The following is a 16,533-nucleotide window of genomic DNA, read 5'->3' as shown; positions in this document are numbered from 1 at the left end:
ATCGGACTCGGCCTTTACTGGGCCTTATTATTACACCACATCAACAAAGATGACATAACAACAGAAAATGAAATGATTTGCTGTTGATTCCATCGTTCTTTCCATTATATATTTCGAAAGATTTTCATTCAACTCTGAAATGTTACACTATAAAAAAATGTCACGATTACTTCAAGTGTTTTTGCACTTTACTCAATTCGTCACATCACACTGCAAGTTGAAGTGATTTAGTGTTGATTTCTCGATGATTAACACTTTCCAATGAAATAATCTTGCGTTGAAAACTGGTTAATGGAAATCACCATCGTATTATAATGAATATCTCTTGTATTATCACTACTGTTTAAATCAATTGAATTACAGCTGCAATTCCAATTGACAAACGTCAAAACCATAAAGCGAAGCAAAAATAGTGACAACGGCGAACAGCGCAAGCAGCTCATTTATCCAGAGATCAGAGATTCATTTCAGCGTAAGTTTCATTGTATTTTTTAAATTCAAATGACAATAAAACGACTCTTACAGATCCTGAAATCGATTGCATCGATACAGTAGCAGGGAACATCTCTAGGATCATTTTGTTAATAAATTAAAAATCTAAAATATAATAAAATCAAAAAACTAAAATAAAAAGAAGTCTCTTGAATTTATTGTAAATTTATATAATTATCCAACTGACCGACATTCCGTATCTCAAACATAAGCATATCAACAAAGATGAACATAACAACAGAAAATAAAGTGATTTGCTGTTGATTCCATCGTTCTTTGCATTAATATATTTCGAAAGATTTTCATTCAACTCTGAAATGTTAGGCAAGTAGTGCGAATTCAACAGCAAATCACTTTACTTCGACGTGATTTTTATTTACAGTGTAGGCAAGTAGTGCGAATTCAACAGCAAATCACTTTACTTCGACGTGATTTTTATTTACAGTGTACCTAACGGTTACACTTCTAACTATTCTTTATCAAATTGTATGTATATTACAATACCTTTCCCTTTAAATTTGAACTACTATTTAAACTTTTTACAACTTAATATAGCTACTGATATTTACAAAATTATTTTCTTAAGCTAAGCATAGATTCGAAAGTAATGTATTCACTTAGGTAATTTAAATCAATCGATAGTTGAACATTTTACTTAAAATAAACAAAATTTCTATCATACTTCTTTTTCCTGGGCCTGGCTGATCTTCGTACGCCTTCTGTAGGGTGGTTTCGAAAAGAACCAAGCGAGGTTCTGAAATCATTCGATTGCAATACTTTCGGATGCACTTCATTTCTTGTAGGTGGAGGTGTTGGTGAACATGGCAAACATTCCCGAAACGGTTCATCGTCATCAGAGTCGTCGTACCTCCTTTTCAAGCCCTGGCCAACCAACGGTGTGGGGTGGTTCATCACCCAAAACGCCATATTGCGCCTATGTTCGGGGTTTCCAACTAATTTAATCTGCCCCCTGTGGGCCGAGATCAAGACTGATCCGATCGAGATCTGGAAAACATTTAGAGAAATTCTTTTAATAAACTTTGCTTCCAACCATTTTTGTGTTTCGTTCAGATTATGATTGATAAACCTTATCTCCCGAGACTAATTTATTGAATGGGTCAGCCCTTGTATCTTCAAAATGTACCTGGTCATTTTTCTCGTCAATTAGTGGCTGTTTAATCATTGTTTCAAAACTTTTTCTTGGGTTGGTCAAATCTAAAAGCGTTTTTGGTTTGTAGCATAGTACTCTCTCAGACGGGAAATCTCCTCCATCTGTTAGACAGGTGTTACGGTAATTAAACAGAAAATAATCTAATATATCTTGGAGACTCAAACTTCTGATGTCGGGATCAAGTAAAATTTTTTTTAAAACTTCTTTCGCTACTCGTACTGAGCGTTCTGCTTGGCCGTTACTTTGTGGGTTGTAGGGTGGACTTTTCATTACTTTGACTCCTTGTTTTTCAAGATAAGAAATAAATGATTGGGAATTGAACGGTGGTCCATTGTCCGTCACGACAACATCCGAAAGACCAAAACGAGCAAAAAAACTTTGTATTTTTTATAACTTTTTCTGCGTCAGTGCCATATTTCATCCATATTACTTCTAACCATTTCGAAAAACTGTCCACAATAAGCAAAAAGACGTTTCTCTCGTGGTAAAAAAAATCCGCATGGATCCTGCTAAAAGGACGGATTGTTGGTGTCCATTCACATGTGATATGTTGCCCTGACACAGAAGTTATCTTAGCACACACTTCGCAATTTTTTACATGGTTTTCGGTATCTTTGTTAATACCGAACCAGTCAATGTGCCTTCTGGCTAACTGCTTCATCTTTATAATGCCCACATGGTTTGCGTGTAGTAGTTTTAACATTTTATTTTGTAGCGAAAATGGTATCACTACACGGCTCCGGAAAACTAAACACCCATCTATTATTTCTAAATCTTGGACTTGGGAATAAATAACTCTGTAACTTTTGTCCAATCTTTTCGGCCAACCGTGTTTTGTAAAATAGAGTATTTGCTGAAGATATTTATCAACCTCAGTTTCTCTGGCAATCACAGAAGCGTTTAAAGGTAGTTCTGGTGAAAAGTTTAAGCTGTGTAAGGTATGCGTTTCAACGGATTGTGGGACCTCATTGTTAAGTGAAAATCGGGAGCAGAAGTCAGCACTGCCCATCTTGTCAGATGGCCTGTACAAGATTTCAAAGTTATAAATGGACAGTTCCATAATGTAACGTTGCAACCTAGTTACAAAAATTGCATTGCGCCCCGATTTTTCAAATATGCCTAAAAGCGGCTTATGGTCAGTGAAGACTGTAAATTTTTGACCGTACAGATATCTATGAAATTTCTTTATCGTTGAAACTATTGCAAGGGCCTCTAAATGTAGAATTGGATATGCCTTTTGTGCTGTATTTAATGAGAAGGAAGTAAAAGCTACAGGCCTTCCGCTCCGTCTATAACGTGCGCTAATACTCCTCCCAACCCATAAGATGAAGCATCAGTACAAACTACGATTGGCTTTTTTGGATCGTACAAAACTAGGATACTAGCATTGAGCAACTGTATTTTACATTCGTTGAAGGCTTTGTCACATGAACGACTCCACACATATTTAGTATCTTTCGTCAATAAACTATACAATGGACATAAAGTGGGAGATAAATTAGGAAGAAATTTACCATAATAGTTTATAAGACCCAGGAAAGCTTTCAATTGAGTTACATTTTTGGGTATTTTAGATTGTTGGATTGTTGCAACTTTATCCGGGTTTGGTTTGAGACCATTTCCAGAAATAATGTATCCCAAATACAACAGTTCACTAACGAAAAATTTACATTTGTCAAAGTTAACCTTTATGTTAGCATTTTTCAATCTGCCCAAAACTAATAAAAGTTTTTTATGGCACTCCTCGAAGTCTTTTCCAGCTATTAACACGTCGTCCAAATAACAGTAAACGAAGTCAAGTCCTTTAAAATTATGTCCATTATTTGCTGGAAAACTGCAGCGCTCGAAAAAGCGCCTTGAGGAAGCCTATCATATGTAAAAAGCCCTTTTGTTGTATTTATAACGACGAACTTTCGTGATTTCTCGGATAAATTTAGTTGAGTATAAGCATTGGACAAATCTAATGAGCAAAAGCAGTTGCAGTTTGATAAGGATGCAAACAAATCCTGAGCAGTAGGCAAAGGATATGTATTGGGTATAAGTACCTTATTGATAGAAACTTTACAGTCTATGACAAGCCTAATGGTGTCATTCTTTTTTATTAAGACTACAACTGGTGAGGCCCAAAGACTGGTTTTTATGGGTGATATGATTTTATCCTTTTCTAGCTGTGTTAAATAATTATCAACCTTCTCCTTCAGGCGATAGGGTACTTGATACGCCTTTTTAAATATTGGTGTGTTTTCACGAAGCACCAAATCAGCTTCGAAACCGACAATAGGAGTGGACATATCCTTGTCAAAAATATTTTTATAATTTGTTTTAATATTTTTCAGAGCCACTTCAGCACAATTTTTTTGGACAATAGAATTCAATGAGAAAGTATTTGAGAAACGCTGCCTCCATCCATTAAAAAACATATCTAGCCAGTCTCTTCCCATCAATGGCGTAAACTGATGAGAACTTTTCAAGACAATAAGCTCCATCAAAGCTTCTCTTTTGTTCATTGAGACCTTCACAAAAGCACTTCCCAAAATCTCTAACGTTGACCCATTTACCACCACTAATTTTCGCATATTATTCCTCAAAGGAACATTAGTCAAATGTTTATAAAAATCAAATATTCCTATTACAGAGACTGATGAGCCACTATCCACTTCCATTTTTATCGACCTACCCTCAACATTAGCCTTTAGGAAACAAGGTTCGCTAATCCTATTTACCGATTTTATCATAAGACAGGGATAATCACCTGGAGAATCACTATCGCTGTTATAGTCTTTCCTCAGTCTCTTAAAATAATCATGCATATTATCTGAACTAGACGACTCTGCGATGAATTTCACAGATCCCTTTCTCTGATTTTTGAAACGGTAGCAATTTTTCTGGATGTGGCCTCTCCGGTTACAAAAATGGCAGCTGAACTTAGCATACCTTCCACGGCTAGAGTTTCTATGTCCTGAGCGCGATCGTCTTCTGTCACGGCTGTCATTGGCTCTAAAGTTGCATTGGTTCTCCCTATTCCTGCCTCTATATTCATTACGACTTCTGTAGTTTAGATTCTGTGGTTCTGGATTGCCTAAACGACTCCGCACATAATTAACGTGAGGATTATATTCCGAATTTAAAGCGTTAGTAGCCGACATCACTACCTCTTTATTCTTAATCATCCTTTCAGCGACTCTTAAAGTCAAATTGTCCACCTCTAGAAGCTTCTCTAGCAAACGCTTATCATTCACGCCAAATAACAATTGATCCCTAATTGCTGACTCGCGAAACTCTCCAAAGTCGCATTGCTCTGCGAGAAGTTTCACAGCAAGCACAAAATTTTCACCAGATTCTGCTTCACCCTGCTTCCTAGACCTAAACTTGAGTCTCAACACAGTATCTGACTCCTCTTTATCATAGCGTTCTTTTAGCTTTTTTTTAAACCTATTCCTGGGTGGAGCAATTTAAGCTCTTCGAAAACATGCATCCCAGAAAAACTCATGAAAATATCTCTTTTTTTCTTGCGCAATTTTATTACATGAAAAAAAATATTCAAGTCGCTCAAAATAATTCGAAAAAGACGTACCTACCACGTAAGGGTCGATGGTCCTCATTAACACCATTGCTGAAGGACTTCCGAATTGCGCACAATCGTTAAAGACGCCAACAGCTAACGTATATTCAACCGCTATTTATCCAACTGCAACGTTCTATCCAACTGCTGCTATCTTCCTGGCTTCTGGACTTTTCAATGCACGACGCCTTAAATGGCCACTCGTATCTCTCAAATAATCTAAACTCCAATCAGCTAAATGTAGCTCAATTCAGCTTAAGCTAAGCCTCAGTTTAGCGAACGCTGATTTTCAGCCGATGCTGTAAGCGTTGCCTTGCAACCGGCTTTGTTACAGACAAAAGGAAATAAAACAAAAGAAAAATTACCACAAAGCCACGATTCAAAATGTCTCCAATAGTTTTAGTTTTCTTATTAAATTGCAATATTTTTCAAAGGCTCTCTAGCAAATCCACTTACCGTGCTAGTTTTTTCAAATCAACCAATCCGGCAAAAAAACTTCGCCCTCTCGGCGCTCGCCCAACGCTAACGGATCTGCCAAAATAACACCCGTACACAACTCTGTAGCAAAAAATTTCGGCCTGTACTTCTCGCACAACACGCGTCACTTTACGAATTGGAATGATTAATCCTCGTCGCCAATGTTAAAGATGAAATTACTCGGGGATTTCGGTTTATAAAAAACGCGTCTGTTCACGTTGACGATCAAAACCAGAGAGATCGATTGCTGTTTATTCAGCAATCAGCAAACCTCAGCAACATACATAGCTGAACATTATGGCAGGGTTTTGACATTTTAGCTTATACCTAACGGTTACACTTCTAACTATTCTTTTTCAAATTGTATGTATATTACATATTGAAATAAATAGATTAATGGGTAATGCTCACTAAAATAATTTTTAAAGCCTTTCATTACTATTCAACTGGAATGATGGAATGATATGAGAGATATGCATGATTTATCAAAATAACTATTTGCCACATAATCTGCAGCTGTAGATCTCATTTTTTATGATACCGTGCGTGAATTTTGGTTTTAGCAGAGCTCTTTAAGCTCCTTGATATTATGTAAAGTATACTGACAGCCGCTCAACAGGCGTGTGATTGTGATATCAATAAGGTGCCATCCGCATTTTAGTAAATCGCTTTAATTTCATCGCTTCCACTTCAGGGACGTTTTGTTCAAAGAAACTATGCACTGTGGGAACATAGACTCCAACTGTTCTCTACACATTCGTTGTGCCTGCTCGCTCTCGTCAAATTTAGGAGTTTTCTTTTTGGAAGAAGTGCAGGTGTCGTCCTCATCACTACAGATTGCACAACAATCATTTGGAACCATTCAAATATTACATAACGTGGAATTTGGCAATTTTCAATACCCACCCACCCCCATGTAACGCAATTTTACATGTTTGCCACATGCAATATAACGCTCCGCTGAATACCCCCCCACCCCCTAGAGCGTTATGTATTATTTGAATGATCCCTTTATGGAGATGCCGATGAGACCAGGAAACAAGTTACTTAATCGTCTAAAGGTTTTCGTACTCAGATTAGTACAATTGTCGAACACAACTCTTTGCAAGTTAGGAACTACAGGACATAGCGTCCAATTAATATTACTATCACATTCACTAATTCGCAGTAACCTAAGCTTGAGCAACTTGTTCAGATGACGAAAAGCAAAATTTTTCCACTGAAATGAGATGTCACGGTAATTGTGTTAGTTCTTTCATTAATGAGACGAAACAAACCTTGGAATATACAAGTAATTCTAGACGTTCTAAGTTGGGCAAGTTGTTGCAAATCTTATACAACACTTTTTCACTTCTTTCGGAACAGACTGTCAATTTCAGTGATTTCAACCCGAAGAGACCATCGTTAAACACAATATCTGAGTCATTGTGCGATAGTGATAAGTGCTGCAATCTAGGCATATTTAATTTTGGTCTATGTTTTTGTTTCGAGTTCGAGCGTATCGTACCTGGATTTCTTTGTCTTCGTACATTATAACTTCCAGGTGTGTCAGCAAAGGAAACGATAAAGATATCATATCATGCATCGTTTCTGGATCCGCAAATTTAACTTTCAGATGCTTTAACTGTATGCAGTATTGCTCAATGATATGGAAGCCACAACGGCAACTAGGTGCTCATTCTAATGTTGTTGTTAAATTTGGAAGCATTACATTGTATGGTTTTGTCTCTTCTAGAAATATTTTAAGCCTTTGAAGTTGCTCGTGATGGATGTACCATTTGCTCCGATCTGTCGACGAATATTTATTATTATAGAAGGCAAATTCAAGCTCTCGGAGATTTACCATCTTTGGTATTCGGTTTTCAAGTATCAATCGGCTACTCTCAAAGCTGCTGTATAATATTATCGTCTCAATGCAGGATTCAAGCCCAATTAGTATTTTTTCTATGTTAGCCTCTGGACATGGTTCAAACAGGTACTTTAAATCTGTTATTTCTTCATTTTCACGACGGTCACTGACGGCAGGTTCATCTTCATCATCGTCGTCGTCATCGTCTGGATTATCCCAATGATTCAGTAATATATTACGACAATCCTTAACTATTAGCATTTCTGAATCTGATAGCTCCTGGTCGAAGCTGCCGCTGATGCATATTTGGCATTGCCGTTTAAAACGTACACCATGCAGGATCTTACGCCAATAACTACAAACTAAGTAAGCGTTTTTTCTGTCGATCAAGTTGAGGTAGGCGAAAATTTGTTCAAAAATCTAGATGAATTGTTTCAGCGAGATGAGATTGAAAAGATGTGCATGTGAAATCAACTTACTTCTACAGGGAGGTTATTGAGAGTATCCATTGTACTTTTGTAAGATTATTACAACTTCCACTTTAATCCTGAAATTGACGGATGTTGATTACATGCTGAATGGCGAAAACGTAAGCGGTTAATATCTAACGGTGATATTGACACCTACCTACAAGGAAATAGCTAAATTCGTGAGGAACAATAAACTAAATATCTGAACGATTCGAACACTCGAGAACAAATGTACAGCAGGGCATATAGTCGATGCGACTGGCCCTCCCAATAGAGCTGTCACGGCTCAAAAAGAATTAAGAAGAAAAAGAAGGGCGGCTTTGATATTTTCTGTCTAAGAAATTCCCATGAATAAATAAAATATTTATGTAGAACATGCTACATATGAAAGTAAAAATCAAAAATTCAACACTTAAATATAATTGATTCAAGTGTTGAAGAAAAATTTCATCACATAATGTAAGAATTCTACGGCATTTGCACCATAAGTCATAGCGAAAACTATAATAATTTGCCAGGTTGTTAAAAAGCCTGTCTGCACGAATGAACTACAAATCAAAACTCACCTTATAATTCTATAGCACTTGAGGTTTCTGTATAAGAGTATGTTCAACAATTATAACATTTTTTTTCAAAAACAGAAGTAGATACAACTTTGAACAATTGTCATTTATCACATTCGGTCCGTTCGCGAAGAATGCCGGTAGCAGAATAAACGTGCGGTTCACTCGTTAAAGACGGTTCATTCGCGCAAACATGAAAAAGCGCAGTCATGAACAACGACATGATTTTGTCGAAAAGAGATGTTCAGTGAACACACAAATTTCTGTTTCTGAGATTACTTTGACACCTACAAATATTCAAGCATTTGGCACGAACGAAGAGTTAAAAAACAAACGCACGAACGGAACGGTAAATTTTACGAAAAGCATGAAGTTCTGGTCTGTAGAATTCCAAACTTACCGTAACGACCGTAACATAATCTCTCTAAACGTAACAAGTGAAACGCTGCCAATTCAGGTGCTCTTTATTGTTAAAGATAACGAAAACCGTTGCGAAGCTTTTCGAATTCCACCGTTGATGATAAGGGATCATCCATCAAGGGGGGGGGAAGGTGGTTTCAATTATTGTGACATTTTGTGACATATAGGGGAGAGGGGGTTAGCTTGAGTGTGACATCACATTTCAACTCAAAAAATAAATAAATAAAAAAGTCACATACCTTACCAGTTGATCTCTACTCAGAACTATGTATGATATTTGCATTATTCATTTGTAGTTCTACGATCCCTTTTTTGCTTAAGATTTTCTTTAGATAGAATAAATGACCATTTTTTTTTCTCGTTAAAAAAGCATAATGTTCGTTAATTCTGTTTTACCGTGGATGTTCGTTTATAAATGACAGCGCCATTTCATTTTTTAGTGTCTCTTAATCCAATCAATACAAAAATTGTGACAAAACGTAAATAAAAATGCTTGGTTATTGTAACATGTGCAGAAGATTTGGATTGCGAATTGATTGAAGAAGAGGAACTAAATATTGATGGTCTTTCAGACTCGCAAGAGTGTGAAGCATCAACCACCGAACAGTCGCACCCCCGGAGTCAAAAACCACCACAGAGTGCGCGACTGTTGCCAATCGACTGCTGCAACCGAAGCCGAACAGTGAGGAAGAGCAACTTCCATCAACCAGCCAAACCGCTGTTGGCAGCCGTCAGCCAATACCAGGATCATCTTCCGATCCGGACAAAGACGGCAACTTCACTGTAAAGTGAGCAGCCTTCGCTGCGTGCAAGCGAATCTCCATCACGCAAAAGGCGCCTCGGGTGTTCTTTGCAGGAGATTCGTCAAAGAGCAGCTAGCGGCTGCATTCATCCAGGAGCCGTGGATCAACGAATCCAAAGTTCTCGGACTTAACGCTCCTAACGGCAGGTTAATCTACTGTGACACGCAGTCCAAACCAAGGACTGCAATTCTGCTAAATAGAGAATTAAAATTTTTAACCTATTACAGAATTTATCCAACGCGACGTCGTTGCCGTCACGGTTGAAGTACCGACAACCAGAGGAAAGCAGAAAATGGTTGTCGCGTCGGCCTACTTCCCGGGCGATCAAGGTGATACACCGCCACCCGAAGTTGCTGCGCTCGTGCGGTACTGCAAGGCCATCAACAAGCTGTTTCTGATCGGCTGCGATGCCAACGCTCACCACACGATCTGGGGCAGCTCGGACACCAACACCAGGGGTGAGTACCTACTTGAATACCTTACTTCTAACGATGTCAATGTATGTAATGTAGGGAATAACCCCACGTTTATCAACGCTATCAGACAGGAGGTCCTTGATCTCACTCTGTGTAGCGCCTCTATTTCTGGAAGGATTAAAAATTGGCATGTCTCCGATGAACCTAGTTTGTCGGACCACAGACACATTGTTTTTAATATAGAGGCTAACCCTCTGAAAAGAGAGCTGTTCAGAAATCCTAAGAATACAGATTGGGAATCCTTTAAGGAACACCTGATCGATTCACGAACTTTCAGTTACAGCAACATTCGAAATTCAGTTGACCTGAATTCGGCAGCAAATGATCTACAAAACAGAATCATGGATGCTTTCGACGCTAACTGTCCACAGCGGTCAGTATGCCGTGACGTACCCTGGTGGAATGATCAACTTAGTGACCTTCGTCGGGAAACTAGGCGGTTGTTCAACAGGGCAAAAGTCACGTCTAACTGGGACGACTACAGGGCGTCCCTCACTAAGTACAACGCCGAGCTACGCAAGGCTAAACGGAAATCCAGAGTTAGTTTCTGTGAAAGAGTCCAAACTCTGCCGGAAGCTACGCGGCTCCAAAAGGCGATGTCCAAAGACCATACTAACGGTTTAGGACAAGTGAGGAAAGAGGATGGATGCCTCACTGTCACTACCAAGGAAACGCTGGAGGTTCTTATGAACACCCACTTTCCTGGATCGACAGAGACCGAAAAACTGAATAGTGATGGGTCGCGACAGGACAATTCGAGACATATGGCGTCTCGGGAGTCCATCCTGCTGGCCCGTCGACTGTTCACGGAAGCTTCAATAGGCTGGGCTCTAAGCTCATTCGACCCTATGAAGTCTCCAGGTCCAGACGGCATACTACCCATCTTTCTACAAAAATCGGCCGCAGTTATCATGTCTGAACTCATCAACCTCTTCAGAGCCAGCTTTATCCTGGGCCATATTCCGGATAACTGGCTGAAGGTGAAGGTAGTGTTTATCCCCAAAGTTGGAAGAAAGGACAAAACCCTACCTAAAACTTTCAGGCCTATAAGTCTGACTTCATCACTTCTCAAGCTGATGGTGAAAATAATGGATAAATATATCCGTGATGAGTTTCTTAAAGACTCCCCGCTGAACAGGAACCAACATGCCTATCAATGCGGCAAGTCAATAGAAACTGCTCTTCACAGCTTAGTGACGTTGATTGAAAAGTCCCTGAGTTATCAGGAGACGGCGCTATGTGCCTTTCATGATATTGAAGGGGCCTTCGATAACACGTCCTTTGCATCAATTGATACGGCTCTTTCTCATAAGGGAATCGACTACACTTCAAGGAGCTGGATACACGCAATGCTCTCTAGCAGAGTGATCACAGCAACCTTGGGAGATTCGTCTGTAACAATGTCAGTGATCAAGGGATGCCCGCAAGGAGGAGTTCTCTCGCCCTTGTTATGGTCACTAGTTGTCGACGCACTTCTCAACAAGCTTTCACAGCTTGGTTACGAGGTCATTGAATACGCCGATGACATCGTCCTCATCGTCAGAGGTAAAGATGACGCAACTCTGTCGAGCCGAATGCAAACGGCTCTGAAGGAGGGTCTAAACATAAACCCCTTTAAAACAGTCCTAATTCCATTCGGCAGACGAAGGACGATCTCCATCACTCCTCCAATACTGAATGGAGTTAGACTGGGCTTCAGCAATGAAGTCAAATATCTCGGAACTATTCTGGACAAGAAACTGAACTGGTCTGCACAACTGGATCATGCCGCTAAGAAAGCGATCTCAGCGATCTGGGCCTGCAGAACTCTGTTCGGTAAGACCTGGGGACTGAAACCAGACTTGGCACTCTTGTCTTACAAGACCATTGCCCGACCAAGAATCACCTATGCTGCCCTAGTGTGGTGGCCTAAGGTGAACGAAGTGACTGCGCAAGCCAAACTCAAAAAAGTTCAAAGACTTGCATGTCTTTCGGTTACCAGCGCTATGCGAACAACTCCAACTGCAGGCATGGAAGCTGTGCTTCGCCTACTACCTCTACATCTTCATGTGAAAAAGGAAGCAGAGCTTGGCGCTCTAAGGTTGCAAAGGAGGAAAACTATACTTGAAGGGGACCAAATCGGCCACCTTCGCATACTTAGGGAGTTCAAACTAACTCCGCTATTAAACACAGTCTCCGACTGGAAGGACGTTAGGACCAACATGGATATTCCATATAGAGTGATTGAAACAAACCGCTCTATGTGGAACAATGGAGGGCCTAATCTTCCACCTGGCATCGTCAGTTTTTATCCGGACGGCTCGAAAATGGGATCCCTTACGGGATCTGGTATATACGGACCCGGTATCAGGGAAACGTTTTCCCTGGGAAAATGGCCCACCGTTTTTCAAGCAGAGGTATATGCCATATATATCTGCGCAAAAATATGTCTGCAACGCAACTACAGACATGCGAAAATCGGTATATTCTCGGACAGTCAAGCAGCACTACTAGCACTTAAGTCCGTCAAATGCGCTTCCAAACTTGTTTGGGAATGCATTGAAACTCTACGGGAACTTTCCCGATAGAATTCAGTTTTTCTGTTTTGGGTGCCCGGACACTGCGGAGTCGAGGGTAATGAACACGCTGACTACCTAGCAAGACAGGGATTAGCTCCGCGGTTTATTGGCCCCGAGCCGTTTCTGGGTACGTCCATTTCCGCTATCAAAAGCGAACTACTAACTTGGGAAGGGCTAGAAATAGTATCCCAATGGCAACAGGCACAGGGCTGTAGACAAGCTAAACAGTTTATCTATCCGAACCCTGGAACCGCCAGAAAGCTACTTAGTCTAAATCGTAGTGACCTACGGATAATCACGGGACTCCTCACCGGACACTGTCCCGCTTTTTATCATTTAAAGAAAATCGGCGTAGTGTTGAACGACACCTGCCGATTCTGCAAATCTGAACCAGAGAGTTCAGAGCATTTGCTTTGCTCTTGCGAAGCTCTTGCTTCCTCTAGGTACAACTTCTTAGGAAGTTACCTTTTAACTCCATACCAAGTATGGAGCTCCAAGCATCCCAAGCAGGTCATTAGTTTCATCAACTATGTTGTACCTAATTGGGGTACAGGTTTACAACAAAACAGTTCTACTCCATCAATGAGTACGAGCAATTCGTAATCTGTGCACAGCAATCGGGGCCCGCCACAAAAGACAATCAGCAAGAACGTCGCAGTGGCATTTCAGTACCCAGTGCTCTTCAGGCATACAAAGTCCAAAAAAGAACTAAACGCTTTTTCTAGTTCTTTTCTATAATCTTTTCCTTTTAGTTTCAGTTTTTCATTTAGTAAACTCGTTCTTATTAAGAAAAAATGCATTCCTAACAAATTTCTCGATTTTCAATCAATTATTACCAAAGAAGGGGGAGGGGGTATAAAAACGTGACGTAATTAAAGGGGGGAGGTCAATGAAGTTGTGACAGCTTGTGACAATGGGGAGGGGGGGGAGTAAATTTTTTCCTAATTTTGCGTGACATCATTGATGGATCGTCCCTAAGCAGGTTATGGTAAGATTAATTCATAACTAAATTTCAGTAAATTTTTGAGACGCGATTTATTTTCAAAATGGTACCAATCAATTTGTTTGTTGTATTTCCATCGGAGTGTTGTTTCGTTCAACGAAACAATACACTGCGGAAGTATCGATTTCAGCTGTTCCATGCACTTCCGCCTAGCTTCTTGCCCCTCATCCAGTACACCTCGATTCTCGTTGGAAGAAATTAAATCTTTACTACCTGTCACATAACACCTATCCGGTGTTATACGCTGATGAGACCAGGAAATAACACGGCTAAAGGATGTAAGGTTCTGGTCCTAAGGGGCCGTTCAATAATTACGTAAGCATATTTTTCCACTTTTTCAACTCCCCCTCCCCCCCTTGTAAGACATCGTAAGATTTTTAGTACTTCGTTTTAATTCGAGTTAATCGTCCTTCCGTAATTTTCTTTTTATGAATTTTACCGTCCACACTTTCATGAACATGGTTATTTGAACAGCTGTATTAACAATGTTTTTCTTACGTAAGATAATCAATTCACCCCTCCCCCTCCCCTGTAAGACAGCGTAAGAAAATTGCACACCCCCCCTCCCCCATATTTGCTTACGTAATTATTGAACGGCCCCTTAGAAAGCTACACTTGAGCCGTTGAGAGCAAAAGTGGTACATGTGCCATTAAGTGAATTTTTCAGGAGACGCGATAAACGAAAACACTCAAATAGTAAATTATTTTCAACAATTTTTTCCAACATAACTGCACTAAATCATTGCTGGAAAGGTTTCAAAAGACAGTACATGAAAACATAACGAGTTCTGGTTGAGAAACTTACCCAAACTTCAATGGAAAAACATGTACCACTTTTGTTCTATAGGAAAAATAATGAAAACCAAAAAACGTTGAGAGCTAAAGTGGTACATGTCCAGTGATGCATTATAGCTCTCTAATCTTAGAAAATAGAACATCCATGTCTTCAGCAGAGTTGTCTAAGTGATTGAATACTATAGAATGATGATCTGTTTGTTAAGGAATTCTGCCTCTTCGTGGCGCTAGTGTATATGTATTTGGTAACAGCATACGAGTTGATACTGAAATAGGTAAAATGCTTTCTGTTACAAAATAGCGCCACGTAGTGAGAAAATTCCAAAGCAGACAGATCTTCATCTGAAAGTACTCAATCACTTGACCAACTTTGCTGAAGACATGTTTGTTTTATATCCTATGATCCTCGACTTACAATTCATCTGACATGCACAGACTGGACATGTACCACTTTTGCTCTCAACGAAATGGTGATTATGTTAATTGCCAAAAATTGTGTTGGCTATAACTGTGGTTTAGGTTATCAGATCTCGGTTTTTCTTGGATATTCTAGTACATTATTGCGTTCTGCATCAATTTATGCAAAAAACCCAAAAAGTGTAAAAATGGCACATGTACCACTTTTGCTCTCAACGGCTCACTTGTCAAATACAAACTTCTGGAATTTAGGCACTATAGGGCAAAGGACCCAACTAATTTTGCTCATGTCGCAAGCGTTTATCCGCAATAACTTTAGTTTTGTCAGTTTATTCAGATGTCGAAGCGCAGTGTTTCTTCACTAGAAATAATCAAGTTAAAATTTTACCATTAAAAAAAGAGACAATGGAAACTTGCCTTGAAGTACAGAAACACTTCTAACTACTATAAATTAAGCAAGTTTTTGCAAATTTTATGCAAGTATAGAATTTTGATTTTGGTTGTGAAATATTGCCACATTTAGTTGGCATAAAAATCGTGCTTTAGAAAATAAAAAGATCACACGGTTCACACTCATTATGAACATGCATGAAATTAAGAAGTATTTTTCGGTATATAGCTAGTTCATCTATTCGGCGCTGTAAAGTGAACCCAACCGAATAGCGAAATCGACAATAACTTCATTTGCGACCTTATCGTTTCTGCCTTTGTTTTGCTCCGATGTTTCGCATTAAGCACGTGACTTCCATTGACTAACACTATAGTGAATAAAAGTGAGGTAAGCGAGCAGGCAGCCGGTGCACATGAACTAAATTGAAAGAATGGAAAATGAGTACATTGCTCGTAAATGAAATCTGACCTGTATTTCATAGTTTTTTTTTCTAAGTATTCGCTGTATTACTTTGCCATAATAGGTCAATGTATTGTTCACAGTGATATAATCCATGGGAAACGAAATTGAGGAGAATACAAGTTCATATAGCTACGAATGCTAATCTTATATTGAAATAAATAGATTAATGAGTAATGCTCATTAAGGGGTACACACCAAATTTTCATTGCTGGAAACCAGCACATTCAGCAAAGCATAAATCAATTTACTGGTTAACCAGTTAGTTCAAGGGAACCATGTTTCCCTCAGCCACCAGCTTCCATACGCCCATCGGATCATAGCCAAATTACTGTTGAACTAGAGATATATGATTATCATGTCAACTTTTAAGTTTATCTAGTCCAACAGTGACATAGCTATGGTTTCATATCCGCTATCAGGAGCTCAGCGATGATCCCTTACCAGCTGCACAGCGATTTGGCGCGTGTTACTAATGACAGCTTGACGTAAAATTTTTTGACATATCAATTCTTTCGCTGGATTCCAGCAAACATTCATTTACTGTTTTCTGTTCAGCAAATAGTTTTGCTGTATTTTCGCGAATCACTGAATCGATTACTGGTTTCCAGTAAATTTATCAATGAA

General features: G+C 39.4%; 1 long non-coding RNA gene across 4 annotated transcripts; it reads right to left on the bottom strand.

Moving 5' to 3' along the window:
* Window positions 1-617: 617 nt before the first annotated feature.
* On the bottom strand, window positions 618-8,725 carry LOC129721796 (uncharacterized). 4 transcript variants are annotated; one of them, XR_008727495.1, is made up of 6 exons: window positions 8,588-8,725; window positions 8,031-8,098; window positions 6,980-7,971; window positions 5,682-6,921; window positions 5,238-5,548; window positions 618-1,497 (listed from the first exon to the last, which is right to left on the bottom strand). It is a non-coding gene; the product is annotated as an uncharacterized LOC129721796 (long non-coding RNA). The 4 variants fall into 4 exon arrangements; XR_008727493.1 differs by having other exon boundaries at window positions 619-1,497; window positions 6,980-8,098; XR_008727494.1 differs by having other exon boundaries at window positions 619-1,497; window positions 5,242-5,548; window positions 6,980-8,098.
* Between the last annotated feature and the right edge of the window lie 7,808 nt (window positions 8,726-16,533).

Source organism: Wyeomyia smithii, chromosome 2, assembly GCF_029784165.1.
Source record: "Wyeomyia smithii strain HCP4-BCI-WySm-NY-G18 chromosome 2, ASM2978416v1, whole genome shotgun sequence".
Taxonomy (NCBI): Eukaryota; Metazoa; Arthropoda; class Insecta; order Diptera; family Culicidae; genus Wyeomyia; species Wyeomyia smithii.
The sequence above is the reverse complement of the archived record's forward strand: the minus strand, read 5'-3'. Positions and strand labels throughout refer to the sequence as shown.